The sequence below is a fragment of the Pelophylax lessonae genome (genome assembly GCF_965119305.1).
Source record: "Pelophylax lessonae genome assembly, chromosome: 2".
In the NCBI taxonomy this organism is placed as follows: domain Eukaryota; kingdom Metazoa; phylum Chordata; class Amphibia; order Anura; family Ranidae; genus Pelophylax; species Pelophylax lessonae.
Genome location: NC_138769.1, coordinates 39,185,993 through 39,201,155, shown reverse-complemented (window position 1 = coordinate 39,201,155; position 15,163 = coordinate 39,185,993). Strand labels below are relative to the sequence as shown.

Below are 15,163 nucleotides of genomic sequence, written 5' to 3'. Positions count from 1 at the left end.
CTGGTAATCTTAATATATCACGTGTTATAAAAATTAATAGGTGATTTAAAGTGTAATATATGTGATTAAAAATTGCTACAAATATATATATGATCTACTATTGGTGCAATTAGCAAAGAAAAGTGCATACCAGTGCAATTTCAATTCAGAAGTGTTTGTGCTTCTCAAAGTAAATTAATCCACAAAGGTGTGGATCAGTGAACCAATAAATAGATATATAAAGAATTCCATACAAAAATCACATAAGAATATATAAAAATATAAATATATAAATGTGCTCCAAGTAGTGTTTAAAAGTCCAGGCAATAGCATGCAATCAAAATTGTGCTTGATGGATTCTTATTAATCCCTTCACAGTGCTCCAGGTGCTGGGATGTGACAACCGTCAATTAAGAAGTGCTTGTGCTTCTCAAAGTAAATTAATCCACAAAGGTGTGGATCAGTGAACCAATAAATAAACATATAAAGAATTCCATACAAAAATCACATAAGGATATATAAAAAAATCACATAAGAATATATAAAAAAGTATAAATATAAAAATGTGCTCCAAGTAGTGTTTAAAAGTCCAGGCAATAGCATGCAATCAAAATTGTGCTTGGTGAATTCTTATTAATCCATTCACAGTGCTCCAGGTGCTGGGATGTGACAACCGTGGCCTCTTACCAGCTAGCAGCAGGTCACAAGGACCCCCAACGCCTGTGATCCCTTTATTGGGTGGATCAGACCTCTCCTCGATTGCTTGGATCTCTGGCTCCTATATTACTCGAGTTGGACCATGTAGTCCCCCCATACACATAAAGATATAGAAGAACAAATAGCCTCCAATAGTGAAATACTGTTTTATTCTCCAAAAAACATACACTATAAGGTGACAATTAGCCTCTTACTATTTGTTGTGCCCTCCTGGCACTGGGCAATTCGGCAGTACAAAATCGTTTTTTTGGGTCTTAGGAAGATATTCTCCGGGGATCTGCAGCACCCTGTATCTCCTTTCCCCCTTTCTTTGTATTTCGGCGGTGGATGTGTATCCCAGACTGCCTGAGGACGCTCGTTAAGCGAAATGCATTGTGGTCAATGCTAACCCGGAAGTAACACACAGAGGCATTCGGAACAGAGGCTGGGATACACATCCACCGCCGAAATACAAAGAAAGGGGGAAAGGAGATACAGGGTGCTGCAGATCCCCGGAGAATATCTTCCTAAGACCCAAAAAAACGATTTTGTACTGCCGAATTGCCCAGTGCCAGGAGGGCACAACAAATAGTAAGAGGCTAATTGTCACCTTATAGTGTATGTTTTTTGGAGAATAAAACAGTATTTCACTATTGGAGGCTATTTGTTCTTCTATATCTTTATGTGTATGGGGGGACTACATGGTCCAACTCGAGTAATATAGGAGCCAGAGATCCAAGCAATCGAGGAGAGGTCTGATCCACCCAATAAAGGGATCACAGGCGTTGGGGGTCCTTGTGACCTGCTGCTAGCTGGTAAGAGGCCACGGTTGTCACATCCCAGCACCTGGAGCACTGTGAATGGATTAATAAGAATTCACCAAGCACAATTTTGATTGCATGCTATTGCCTGGACTTTTAAACACTACTTGGAGCACATTTTTATATTTATACTTTTTTATATATTCTTATGTGATTTTTTTATATATCCTTATGTGATTTTTGTATGGAATTCTTTATATGTTTATTTATTGGTTCACTGATCCACACCTTTGTGGATTAATTTACTTTGAGAAGCACAAGCACTTCTTAATTGACGGTTGTCACATCCCAGCACCTGGAGCACTGTGAAGGGATTAATAAGAATCCATCAAGCACAATTTTGATTGCATGCTATTGCCTGGACTTTTAAACACTACTTGGAGCACATTTATATATTTATATTTTTATATATTCTTATGTGATTTTTGTATGGAATTCTTTATATATCTATTTATTGGTTCACTGATCCACACCTTTGTGGATTAATTTACTTTGAGAAGCACAAACACTTCTGAATTGAAATTGCACTGGTATGCACTTTTCTTTGCTAATTGCACCAATAGTAGATCATATATATATTTGTAGCAATTTTTAATCACATATATTACACTTTAAATCACCTATTAATTTTTATAACACGTGATATATTAAGATTACCAGCGCCTTTTTACATATTCAGTCTGTGATTGATGCTCATTACCCCTGTAGGGGTTCTTCTCTCAGGTGAGTACAGATCTGGGAGAGAGGGGAAGCACGAGTGTATCTGCAGTCACAGTTTATCAATGAAGATTGGAAAATCACTGGCACTTTGTCATTTTGTTTTTTTATTTTAAATTTTTTTATCAATTTATTTCTCCTTCTGGTGGACTTTTATATGAGTTATGTACTTATTTATTGATTGAAATTATTTTTATACAAATTTTCATGTGGAATAATTTTTTCACACATATTGTCACTTATTTGGCACTTAGTCACTTTATTGACACATTTTTGGGGGTTTACATATTTATTCTTTGCACATGAGCACTTTATTTATTTGTAATTGTTCACAGTTTTTATATTATTGATACTTGTCAGATTTCATTAGAGGTTTTCACATATTTCCACCTACTGTTTTGACACACTTTAGTTTGTCCCCAAGGCAGCACCACCTATTTCTCCCTTTATAATTTATACAGTGCCGTTCCTTTAGTGGTTCTCAACAATGTGATCCAGGTGAAAGGTGCTTACATTAATTAAGTGACTCCACATAGGGTTTCCATCTCATCCCTTTAAACCAGGACACATATTAATCACCCAGGTTCTGAGACTAATATAATGCAAATATGCAGGGCTGCTGATGGGGACTGCCAGTCCTCCTGTAGGGGGCCCGAGCACACAGGGGGGCCCCAACAGCATGGGGAATCGGTGGGGTCGGGCAGGGGGGCAAGTACAGAAGGAAGCCCTGTGTGGCTCTCTGCAGCAGCTGAAAGACAGTTTTTCCCACTCCTGCCAGCTTTCAGCTGCTGCAGGGAGAGACACAGACACAGGGCATCGTTCCTGTAATTGCTTCTCCGACCCCGATTCCCCCCCCCCCCCCTGTTCTGCCTGCTTCTGAACCGCCCTCTTTCCCCTCTCTCCGTGTTCCCCCCTTTCACTGTGCCCCCACAGCAAGCAGCTTGCTATGGGGGCACCCGAGCTGAACCACAGCATCGTGCATCTATTTAGACACGGAGCCGCAGCTCAACCCCCTCTCTCATCTCATTGGCTCACTAACTTTGATTGACAGTAGCAGGAGCCAATGGCGCTTCGCTGCTGTCTCAGCCAATGAGGAGGGAGAGTCCCCTGAGTCTCTCGTGCAACATCGCTGGATCAGAGGGAGCTCAGGTAAGTATTAGGGGGGCTTATGCACACAGGAGGCTTTTTATCTTAATGCATAGAATGCATTAAGATAAAAATCCTTTTACCTTTACAACCACTTTACCTCCACATCTTCTACTTGGGTTTATAGACTTTGGCTAGCAGAGCCAGAACCCAAATATCCTAAAGAACTCCACTGCTGTTGCTATGTGTTGCCAGGGGTCCCTGGGTAGGGAGCATCCTTTCACAGCATGTTATGTTCATATGCAGATATCTAGAGATAGCATAGACTAGCTAGGATTCCTGCCTGTGCTTTGTTTTCCTGTAGTCTGGAGGACTCTATATGGCAAAATTTAGCTTAATTGTATGTAGCAGGATTCCCAGACATTTTGTTGGATATGGGTCCGCCTGGGTTACCGCTAGTACCAACAGCACAATTAAGCATGTTCTCCAAGTGTTAGCACTGCGACAAGAAACAGTCCAGTATCTTTGTTTTTTATATAATTATTTTGAACTTGGATGGGAGAAGGGATAAGTGGGATACTCCTCTGGCTCAACTATGCACAATTTGAGTGGGACAACTGAAAAATGCACATTGGCACTGACTTGACGCTGGCTAGATGCCGGTCAACGTCAGTTGATGCTGGTTAATGCTGACTTGCTGTCTGTTAATGCTGAACTGACTTCTGACACCTTCTTGTGGCACAAAGTCCAATTTAAAGCTTCCTTTAACCCTCTTTACTGAGGTAGCTACTTGTAAGTCTGCTGCATTGCTTAACACCTCCGGGCCTGCACCGGCACCCTCTTTCACACACTTATCTTCAGGGCTTAGACACTGGCACCTCCTTTCTAAGCCTTCTCTACTGGTTAGGTGGCTCCTGGATCCCTCCGACCTTCTGGAGTGGTCCCCTCTCCTAGGCAGACCCCTGGGCAGTTTACAATACTCACTCATGACACTGCTTTCCTGGAAACATCTGCCCCAGCAGCTCCACTCGGTCCACAGCACACAGGATCCCTCTCTGCAGCTCAGCTCAACCTTCTGTCCTTTAGGCCGACCGCCAAGGACACTTTCCTCACGCTGACAGGAAGAGAGACAGCCGCCACCCTCCTCCTGGGACTCTGCTTCCCGCCAAAGACACCCTGTCATGTGCTCTCCTCAGACTTATATCTCATTCCAGGATGCTTTGCGGTCAGTTTCGCCCACTGGGACTGATATGAGCCCTGGTGTACTATTGGTCAGGTTTCCTTCACTGTCTAACAAGAGCCCTTATTGACTACAGTGGGGAGAATCCACAAGCTCAACAGACACACCTGGAAACACATGACAGCCTAGCTGAACAATTAAACCCCTCTGATAAGCAGACAGGGCCCCCCTTATAGTTTTCCTAGCTCCTACCTAGGAGGGTGCTACATGTATATATGTTGCTCATTTGCAGTAATAGTATTACACATGGTTTTTTATGCCCATTAGGGGCCTGGGAGTGTATTTAGGCCATTAGGTGGCATGGGTTTGCTAAGTAAAGGATGTGTTAGTATTATGTGGTATAGTGATTTATGTGCTTTAGTGTAGAGTGTGCACACCTGCATTAGTTTTACATTAAGATATAACATTTATGGTCAGGAATGTTATGTTCTGATATCGTGAGCTTTTGGTGGGTTACCCCTGTGGAGGTAGTGCTCCAAACATTATCCTGTTAAGTAGGTTGTACATATTAGTTTTGATAGGATGTACTAACTCTGCTCTTTTCTACTGTAGGTGAAGTCTGATGAACTTCGGCTTTACTACTAACCTGTAACTGTAAATACGAGTGCTTAGATAGAAATAGGGATTAGCTAGGATAAATATGGATAATAAATGTATATATTTGCTTTGCCACCCCACCATTCCATTTATTTTTGGTGGGAGTGCATTTTTGCTATATGCTAGTACTTCATGCATTGGTAGGACCCATTAGCATTCATGTACTTCCTTTGTGGAGACACTCAAGACACTCAGGTTTAGTAGTATTAGGAAGTGTTAGGACTGCAGGATACACAGAGTGCCTTGTTGTTGGCCCTGCAGCTTATACATGCCTTTGCAAATGTGTGTTATCTAAACCCCTGTTTTTAACCCAATTTGTTAGACAGGTATATTTGGTTTATTAGCAGACTGATGGGTAAGTATATCAAACTAGGGACCGGCTGGTTCCCACACACCTTCTATAATCCCCTTTGCTTTTCAATCATATACATTTGTGTATTTTTGTACTAAAGTATTTTTCTACTGCTAATTTTTTTGTACATATTCTTTAATGTCAATATGTGGAATTCCACATGGCGTTTGTTAATTGTTAACCTCCCTTATTTCCTCCAACTTCGTTGGATACTTCGCCCTATTTTTGTAAAATGTTTTTGTTAGGAGCCTTTAGCTAAGGCCAATGCAGACATGGCCTATTTTTGGCAGGGGGTGATTGTAGCTCCATTTTAGATAGGTGCTAGGATTAGTTAGATTTAGTGCAAGCTCGCTGTGTTCACTGGAGCTAGGTGTGTTTTTATTTGGTAATTTTAGTTGTGCTCACTGTTGCCAGTGCAGTTGATTAATTAGGTCCATTCAGTGTTCTTGAGTGCTACCGGTCTGATAGTAAATGCAAATGGAAGTATGAATATTTATGCAGCCCTAGCCAATTCCAGGGGACAGGGCCCTGAAGGCTGCTGGGAGTCTGTATAAATTCTCCAAGACACTGGGCTTCTGGGTCTTTTCCTGAAGACAATTAGTTCAGCCTTGAGGGCTGCTTCCTCCAGGGCAACGCCGCCATGTGCTTACTGTTTGTGAGGCCTCAGGTGGATGGACTGAGGGAGTCGATGTCAGTGGCGGCCTGTGCATAGGGGGCAAAATTACAAAAAGAACAATAACGTTTTGAAAAAAAAATCGCTTTCGCCGGCCTATGTGGTGGCTATGGGGGGGGGTGGGGTTTACGACCCAGAAGAGGCGCCGATTGGCTGCCTTCTGGGGGCGTAACCTGTGCGCAGGAAATAGCGCTGGGCCACCCCCACCTTTGTGATATCCTGGCTGTGATTGGTCCAGTCTCCAGCCTGGACCAATCATCATCCAGGACATCCGATCGCTGACGTTGCAATGGGGCGGTGCCGGTGCATGCGTTAGTCATGCACCGTCACCGCTGAGTCGGGTAACCCTGAGTAGCGCTGCTGTCCGTCTCCTTGGAATAGAGTGCGATCTGGGGATAGAGCACAGCAACCTTCTGCCTGCGTAATGCCATTTTCCCCTACATAGATGCTGGAAGATAGTGTGCCCGAACTTCTCCTGAGTGCCCGGGGCTAGGCTGACAAAATCTGTGCAGGACCATTGGGAGCCCGCAGAGCCAGGAGAAGGGGGGATCCAGAGGAGGAGAAGAAGGGGGGATCCAGAGGAGGAGAAGAAGGGGGGATCCAGAGAAGGAGAAGAAGGGGGATCCAGAGGAGAAGAGGGGAGAAGAAGCTCCTGTGAGCAGGCAGGATGCGGCTGGCCAGTGTGTTGGGGTTGGCAGTGGGATTTACAGCGTTCCTGTCCTTCAGTGCCAGTCAAGGTGCCGACAAAGATGCCACTGCAGCGGACACGGTGAAGGAAGCCAGAGCCAACCGAGCCAAGAGGAGAGGTGGAGGAGCCGGAGCGGGGCATGGCGTGCTGAGAGGGTACTACTTCTCTTCTATATGTCTCTCTAACCACTCATATCCATAAGATAAAGTCTAACTCTACACCCTCTCTCACATCTTTAGTCCTGCCTGTGGCCCTTTTTGGGATGCTCACTCTATCCCTTGGCAAAACTATTTTTCCAGTTTTTTATGGAGACTAGAAAGATTAGACCCTTTTTAATTGGTGCCTATGTTCCCATTGGGGAGATTCATCCCTCTATTTGTACTGTTTTACTGGTGCCTATGTTTACATTGGGAAGATTCACCCCTCAATTGTATTGTTTTATTGGTGCCTATGTTTCCATTGGGGGGATCCACCCCTTTATTTGTACCGTTTTATTGGTGCCTAGGTTTCCATTGGGGGGGATTCACTCCTCTATTTGTACCGTTTTATTGGTGCCTAGGTTTCCATTGGGGGGATTCACCCCACTACACACGCTGAACTCTGCATTGAAGGGGGCACAGCACAGTGTTCATTGCATTGAAGGGGGCACAGCACAGTGTTCATTGCATTGAAGGGGGCACGCATGCTGAACTCTGCATTGAAAGGGGGCATATACCATCTCCTGTACCATGACCTGTGACATGCCTGTACCATGACCTGTGACATGCCTGTACCATGACCTGTGACATGCCTGTACCATGACCTGTGCCATGCCTATACCATCATCTGTGCCATGACCTGTGCCATGCCCCTACCATGACCTGTGCCATGCCTATACCATCTCCTGTACCATGACCTGTGCCATGCCTGTACCATCACCTGTGCCATGCCTATACCATCACCTGTGCCATGCCTATACCATCACCTGTGCCATGCCTGTACCATGACCTCAAAGTCACGCAATTTTTTACCGCGTTTTTTGCCGCGAAGCAATACCTATTACATTTTTCATTTGGCGCCCCCCCCCAAAAAATTTGAGCACCAGCCGCCACTGGTCGATGTTGAATTTACTGAGAACTGACTGAGGGGCTGTCTGCTGAAGATCTAGCCTGGTATCACTGGGGAAAGATGTCACTTGGATATTGGAAGGAGCCAAACAACTGTCCCTGGACACGTTGCAAGTACAGATTGCTTTGAGAGATCTTAGAGACTTTTGGACTGCTGTCACCCCTCTTGTGCTATCGAGTCAGCTGTGTGTTTGTCTAAAGGGGGTGGTGTCCTGAAGAGCTTAGTCTATCTAGCTCTCTGTGAAGTGACTCTTCTCTTGGTGTTCTAAAGAAAGAAGCATGTATGCTTTTAAATACTTCTACTATAAAGCCAAGTCTGCAGTTTGAAAAAAAGGACTTTTTTCTTCGGCTCTACATTTAACTATTTCACTACACAGACAAGTCCACAGTTTGCTATATGCAAGGACTTCTGCTTCAGTTTCACAGAAAGGAGTTCACTGTACTCAATCTGTAAATAATTTATGTTTTTGGAGTATCACACTTAATCCCCTCAACCCTATTCATGTTCTCCAAAAATAAAAACAACAAAAACAACACCACTAGACTGGTTACTGAGGAAAGGTTTGGCTGAGATTGTGTGCCTGGCTGCGGGGCAATCCACTGGGGAAGAAGCGCTACAGCAGAATCCTTCTAAGGTCGATAAAATCTGTATTCCACTATGATGGAAAGATTCTCACTCACCATTGATTTCTATGTGGAGACTAAGGCTCCTTTCACACACTCCGTCCGTTGGACGGAGTCCGTTTTTCTCAGCGGGGGATCGAGCCGCCGATCCCCCGCTGAGCAGGAGGATGACAGCTGTGTCTCCGCGCTGTGTGCGGAGACACAGCTGACAGTTCCCCATGCATCTCTATGGGGGAAATCGGATGTCAACGATACGTCAGTCCGTTCTCACCCGATCCGATCCGCTGGACGGATGGAAAATAGGGTTTCCATCCGTCCAGATTTGACGGATCGGATCGGGTCGGATGTCAGCGGACATGTCTCCGCTGACATCCGATGCCCCATAGGAATGCATGGGGGGACCGTTCAGATCCGCCAAAAAAACGGACAGGCGGATCTGAATGGTCGGCCTGTGTGAAAGGGGCCTAAAAGTAGAAGAGATAAGAAGAATGGGGGATCTTGTCTAATCCTCAAAAAACAAGCATTAAACCTACTATAAACCTGGTTTTACTGGAGTGACTTTCACTTTTCAGATGAATGTAAAACTCTGATGTCCACAATAACCTGACCTCAGTCTGGTCCTAATTCTGTGTGTCCAAATGAACCCTGCTTTCCAAACTCTACCATCCACCCTGCTTTTCCTTTTCAGTCTTATGCCTCGTTTCCACTGAGTGGTACGGTTCGGTTCAGTACGGTACGGTTCGGTACGGTACACATTGCGTTTCCACTGCCAATAGTACCCTTTCATGATAGGCATAGTGTAGCAGGAAAGCTGTGATAGACGATTCTCTGTCAACCAATCAAAGTTCTGCAGAGTGTAGCTCCACCCTGTTGGTACGGTACTAATGTGCTTGGTACCCCAACGAAAGGGTACCAAAAAGTGGTACGGTACGGTTCGGAATTAGGGTACCATTCATAATGGAAACGGCATAAATAGCGTACCGTACCAAACCGTACCAGAAAGCTTAGTGGAAACGAGCCATTAGTACCTGTTTCTCCGATCTCCACTCCTTTCCCCTACTTACCTTACACCATTACTCTCCCACAAGCCCATCCCCTATCCTATCTTTCCTTTCCATTAGCTATATACTTCCTTGGCCCTCTTCCCCCAACTATTGGCTTGGAGAACATTTACTCCCACCCTGCATACTCTTCTGCTTATGTCAGTAGACCTGTACTGAAGGGAATTTTTCTTTATAAAAACAATTGGTTATTTGTATTTTGCTCTCAGGAATTACCCAATTGACCTCCGAAAGGTTTTCCCCCCTTAATGACCAGTGCTATTCAGCAATGTGCTATTTTAACTGGCAGATGCTCGGTCATGCAACACTGTACCCAAATTAAATTTAAATAATTTTTTTCACACAAATAACTTTCTTCCGGTGGTATTAGATCATCAGTAGGTTATTTTGTAATATATAGATGTAGCACCATCCTAGATAGGTGCTAGGAAAAAGCATTTGTTTCCTTCATCTGCTGATCAGGGGAGCCTGATCAGTAGTTTTGCCTGTTGCATGTGTCCATGTGTGATTCACTTGGTCTGAGGGTGTGTCCCCACTGTATCCAATAGGGGAGCATGTTGGACAGTGGAGGAAACACAGCCAGTGACACACAGGCTTTTGTGGCTGTCCCAGTGGGAGGGCACAACCGCGGTGCATCCTGGGATTGGTCATAAAAGCCAAGGGCACGTGTCACGCAGTGTCTTTGGGTGGGAAGCCAGGTCCCAGGAGGTGGGCGACGGCTGTCTCTCCTCCTGTCAGAGTGGAAGGTGGTCACAGGCTGTCAGCCTAGTGGACCAGAAGTGTGGTGCTGAGCTGTGTGGTCCAGAGGAAACTGACGGTGGAGCAAGTGGCAGAGCAACCTGAAATAAAACAGTGTCCGTGAGTACCAGGAAGCTTGCCAGGGGTCTGCCCAGGAAGAGGACCACTCCAGGGAGAGTCAGTGAACAGGAGCCAGCAATTACATTCTTCGGTCACCTCCCTTTTCCTTGGTTTACCTACAAATGTACGTCGGCTTCCACAGCTCCACAGTGTATGGTTATGAGTAAGCGATTTAATTCGTGAAACGCGTTAACCGGGCACGTCTGTTATGTGCATTGTACTGTCTGTCTGCTACACCGAAGAAGAATAAAGGAGTTTTGATTGTTTTCATCTTACTTTCCTGAGTGCGGTCTACTTTTTTGGATTCTTAACAGGAGCCAGCACACACAGCGAGTAAGAAAGGGGGTGCCAAATTAGACCCCGAAGAGAAACCTAAAGTATAGTTCACCTTTAAATCTTCATCTCAGTGGCAAAGTGAAGCAGTGGCCTTGCCGCACACTCTGCAGTTAGATGTCCTCAAGATTTGTGCATAGTTACTAAGTTGGAGTATCCCACTCATCCCTTCTCCTATCCAAGTTCTAAAATAAAACACAAAAACCAAATCCCCTGGACTGTTCATTGTCTGAGCCAAGTGTTAAAGCGATAAGATTTTACAGACTGTTGCTATGGGTAACCCAGGGGAATCCAATCTCAGCAGCTCCCAAGGGGGCAGTGCTACATAAAAAAGGACAAAACATTTTGAAAAAAATTTTCTACTTTCTTTTGTAAAAACACATCCAATAAAATCGGATTTCTTCATAAATGTAGGCCAAAATGCATTCTGCTACATGTCTTTGGTAAAAAAAAAAAAAAAAAAACAATAAGTGTATATTAATTGGTTTGTGTGAAAGGTTTAGCATCTACAAACTATGGTATATATACTGAAATGTATGCAGCTATGATGCTATACCGGTAATGGAAGTGATCAGAGACATATTGTGTGACTGTAATAGTGTGGCAGGCATTCTGCTTCTAACAAACACTGGCTGGGAGGGACGCTGACAATGATCCTGCTGGTGACACTAATACAGTGATAATACTGGACACTGATATTGTACTAATGACACTGGCTGGAAAAGGGTTAACCTCAAGGGGCAATAAAGGGGTTAACTGTGTGCCTAACAAGTGTTAAGTGTGTTACTTTTACTTACTGATCTGGTTGTTTTTTTTCCCCTGCTTTTCACAAGAAGAAACAGACAAATCGCTGTTTTCCGTACACAGTGTTGTGTGTGTTTGTAAACACAGAACTCTGTGTGTGATTGGACACAGCCGATACACGCTCCAAACCCAGAAGACAGATACATTGTCCGGCTTGCCTGTGCTGCCCATCCGCAGTGAATCTACTATGGGCTGGTGGCAAGGAAATCAGAAATGTGGCTGAGCCACTGTAATACAAATTACATAAAGAAATTTTGCAGATGTAGCACCCTCCAAGTTTAATAGGTGCTAGGTGAAAGCATCTATTGCTCCTGCTGCTTATCGGGGGATCCTGATCTATTGTTGCCTGTCACATGTTTCCAGGTGTGATTCACTGGGTCTCAGGGAGTGTCCCCACTGCATCCAATGAAGGAGCTTGTTGGACAGTGGAGGAAACCTAGCCAGTGACAAATCATGTTTTATGGCATTCCCAGTGGAAGGGCATTCCTGCAATGCATCCTGGGATTGACCATAAATACTCAGGGAGCATGTGACAGGGCATCTTTGGGCAGGAAGCAGAGTCCCAGGAAGAGGTGTACGGCTGTCTCTCCTCCTGCAGAGTGTAAGGAAGGTGGTTCAGGCAGTCGGTCTAGTGAACCAGGAGTGGAGCCGAGCTGCAGAGGATCCAAAGTGCTGACAAGTGGAGCTGCTGGCAGAGTCTCTTTTGAAAAACAGTATCCGTGAGTACCAGGAGATTTGCCAAAGGGTCTGCCTAGGAGAGGGGACCACTCTAGAGAAGTCAGGGGATCACGGAGCTAGCACACACAGGAAGTATTACAGTAAAGGGGGTGCCGTGTAGAGAACCTTGAAAAATAGGAACAAAGGGGGAGCCAGGAAATGCCCTCAAGATTGTTCTGCAGTACAGTACAGTTTACCTCAGACAGTTCATTTACTACAACTTTACTGCTAATGACAAGGTGAAGCAGCGGCCTTGCAGCACTCAGCAATATTCAGTCGTCCCAGCCAATTGTGCATAGGTTTACAAGTTGGAGTATCCCACTAATTCCCTTCTCCTATCCAAGTTCTCAATAAAAACACAAAAACCAAAGCTCCTAGACTGTTTCCTGACTGAGCCTCAAACACTTTGAAAAACGGTGAACTGTCATGCTGTTGCTAATGGTAACCCAGGGGAACCTGTAACCAGCAGCTCCCAAGGGAGTAGTGCTACGCAAACAAAATATGTTTAAAAAATATACAAATTAAATACAGTGATACAAAAAAGTCTCAGTGTTTAAAGTTCATCAATAAAGTGTCCGAAGCAACCCTTCATCATCATTTTGATTAGATTTAATTCCACCAGTGTATGTACTAACACTGCCACCCGTAAGACTGGATACTCTCCAAATTCTCGGCTAGCCCATGCATCATGATTGAATAAACCAGTCATGGCATCAATACACAACTTCAGTATGGCATCTGCACCCAAGGACCTTCTGCTTCCCAATAGTGATATCAAATCACATTTTCATGAAAAAAAATTCCCACAATGAGCCCTAAAAAGTGCTCATAGTGTAGCCCATTTTATTAATAAAAATAAAGCACCATCGTCAGTGCATGAACTCCGCTGATGCTTTCTGTTTACAGTGACCAGTTAAGTTACACCGGTAAGTGTGCAGTTGTTCTATTTAATTTTTTTTACTGCAGATTACAATGGATGGTGCTTTTAACTTTTAATGAGTTTGACATTATCAGTAGGGATGATCGAACGGTTCAGGTCCACCATCGGTTCGGCCCGAACATTGGGTGTTCGAGGTTCGGCCGAATTTAGAACTTTTTGCCCAAAAAGTTCGGAATTCGGCAACCAGAACCGCCCAAAATGCAATGCTTCAGGAAATGGGCTTTAAAAGCCCGTGATTGGACCAGAACCATTAGCAAAAGCCAATTGAGGGGGCAGGAGAATGCTAGGAATGTGATTGGAGTGACTAGGGGGTCCCTAGACCAATCATTAGTGAATACGCCCCCCAGTATATAAGATCGCCCCCGCCATATTCCCAGCATTGTTATACTGGACATGGAAGAGAGTGGAAGCAGTTCTGTTAATTTTACTTTAAAAGTGTCATTTAGCAATTTTTAGTGTGAGGAAAGGGATATCTAGTGTAGTTAGAGTGCTCCTTTACACTTAAGTTAGCTTCAAAAATTTAGTTTCTGTAGGGAAAGTGTTAAGTGTCAGGGGACCGTAGTGTAGTGTAGGGTTAACTGGCAGTGACTGCTATGGCAGGGTGACCAAACCCTTCCATAGCAGGGTGACCGCTATAGAGAAATGATCATTTCTCTGAGTTGCTTCGGGACAGGCATATGGCTTCTCACCAGCCTAGCATTTTTTATGCTGCAGGGGCTGCCACTGCCAGTGTTTTTTTGAGGACATGTTTGATGTCAGACATGACATCTGAATATGTGTATAGGGGGAATATATAGACATATATGTCTGAATATATACCCCTAGACATATATAGGTGTGATAGTAGCAGAAATAAATGCTTGCGCTAATGAAATCATTTACAGTAATATATTTCTGCTACTATCACACCTATATATGTCTAGGGGTATATATTCAGACATATATGCCTATATATACCCCCTATACACATGTTCAGATGTTTTGCCTGCCTCAAAAGAACCCCAAAAAATGCCAAAAAAACGCTAGCGTCAAAAAAAAAAAAATGCCCAGGTGTGTTTTTGCTGGTATTTTTTGGGGGGTTTTGGAGGCAGGCAAAACATCAGAACTTGTGCACAGTACCACTATACACAAGTTCTGATGTTTTTCCTGACTGCAAAGAACCCAAAAAAATGCCTGCTATTAAACCGGCAAGGTGTTACAGCAGAGAAGCCATATTCCTGTGCTTAAAGTTTTCTAATACAAACGATCTTTTTTTTTCTGGTTCTGGACATGCTACAGACCTGAAACTTCACATGTACACTTTTTAGACCCCCCAAATACTAAAATACTAAAAAATCAAAAAATCTCTCTTTTTTTTTTTTTTTTTTAATTTTTCAATAATTGGCTTTTTTATCAAAAATGACAATTTTTAAGAACTTTTTTTGTGTGATTTTGTGTCTGGGGGGGTCTAAAATGTGTACCTGTGAAGTTTCAGCTCTGTAGCATGTCCAGAACCCCAAAAAAAGATCATATAGGTGTTAAAGTTAAAGGAGGGTCCCGACCCACATCCCTGTTCTACTGAAAAATTATCTTTTTTTTTTTAGACCCCCCAGATACTAAATCCAAAGTAAAAATCAAAAAATCTCTTTTTTTTTTTTTTTTTTTAATTTTTCAATAATTGGCTTTTTTATCAAAAATGACAATTTTTAAGAACTTTTTTTTGTGTGATTAATAGTTAATGGGGCATGACCCAGAACCCTAGGCACTTTTTAGGGGCATTTATTGGGTTTTAGGGCTTAAAAATGGTGTTTTTTGATTACAGAAGTTCGGGTCCCATTGATTTCAATGGGGTTCTGAAATCCGGGACGAACTTTCGTGAAGTTCGGGTGTTC

General features: G+C 43.7%; 1 protein-coding gene across 1 annotated transcript in view; it reads right to left on the bottom strand.

Moving 5' to 3' along the window:
• LOC309545724 (cell surface glycoprotein CD200 receptor 1-A-like) overlaps window positions 1-15,163 on the bottom strand; it is a 108,923-nt gene that overhangs the window by 11,938 nt on the left and 81,822 nt on the right. The window lies entirely within an intron of this gene.